Below are 799 nucleotides of genomic sequence, written 5' to 3' on the forward strand. Positions count from 1 at the left end.
ATGAAAATAACAATAAATGGAAAGATACCTATAGTAATAAGGCAAATGTTAGATATTTGCCTTATAATAAAATATCAAATATAATATATACGGGAAAGTATAATTTATTACTAAATATCCTTAACAGGTGATGACGGAACGTGGTGGGAAGACAATGGCTACAACAATGGCTACATAATAGAAAGAATAAATGAAAAGGACAAAAAACGTGAGCGGCAGGATTCGAACCTGCGCGGGCAGAGCCCACATGATTTCTAGTCATGCCCGATAACCACTCCGGCACGCCCACCTGTTGTTACTTTTCGGAACAAATAAATATTTATTCAAATATAAATAAAATGGATCAAATAAGTCTCATTTTTATATTTAAAAAAAAAGATTCTGGAATCTTTGGTGGGGCCCGGTGCTGCACAAAACAGATCACGAAGATTAGTGCGGAATCTTGGAGGAAGCGAGTCTATGACATTCGCACATCATTTATTTTATTATTTCTTTTCTTAATAAAATTAAAACTAAAAGTTCCATTTTTTTTCCTATTGATTTATTTTAAAATTAACATGCATGGCTTTATTTAAATTGATTAATAATACTAGCAATTTAAATGTTAATAAAAAAAAGTAAGTTTTTAAAATTTAATAAATCCAACCGAATTCACAAACCAGAAAGAATAATTAAATCAGAAAATGTTAAAAAAACTTTATTTGAGCTTTCACAGAGGATTCAACTGGAAGATATGGCCTTACATAGACTAATCAACAAAAAAAAAAAAATATATATATATATATATATATATATATAC

At 29.0% G+C, this 799-nt stretch overlaps 1 non-coding gene across 1 annotated transcript; it reads right to left on the reverse strand.

The window, feature by feature from the left end:
* Positions 1–207: 207 nt before the first annotated feature.
* Positions 208–289, reverse strand: TRNAS-AGA. The gene has a single exon. It is a non-coding gene; the product is annotated as a tRNA-Ser (tRNA).
* Positions 290–799: the final 510 nt, after the last annotated feature.

Source organism: Cucurbita moschata, unplaced genomic scaffold, assembly GCF_002738365.1.
Source record: "Cucurbita moschata cultivar Rifu unplaced genomic scaffold, Cmos_1.0 Cmo_Scf02486, whole genome shotgun sequence".
Classification (NCBI taxonomy): Eukaryota; Viridiplantae; Streptophyta; class Magnoliopsida; order Cucurbitales; family Cucurbitaceae; genus Cucurbita; species Cucurbita moschata.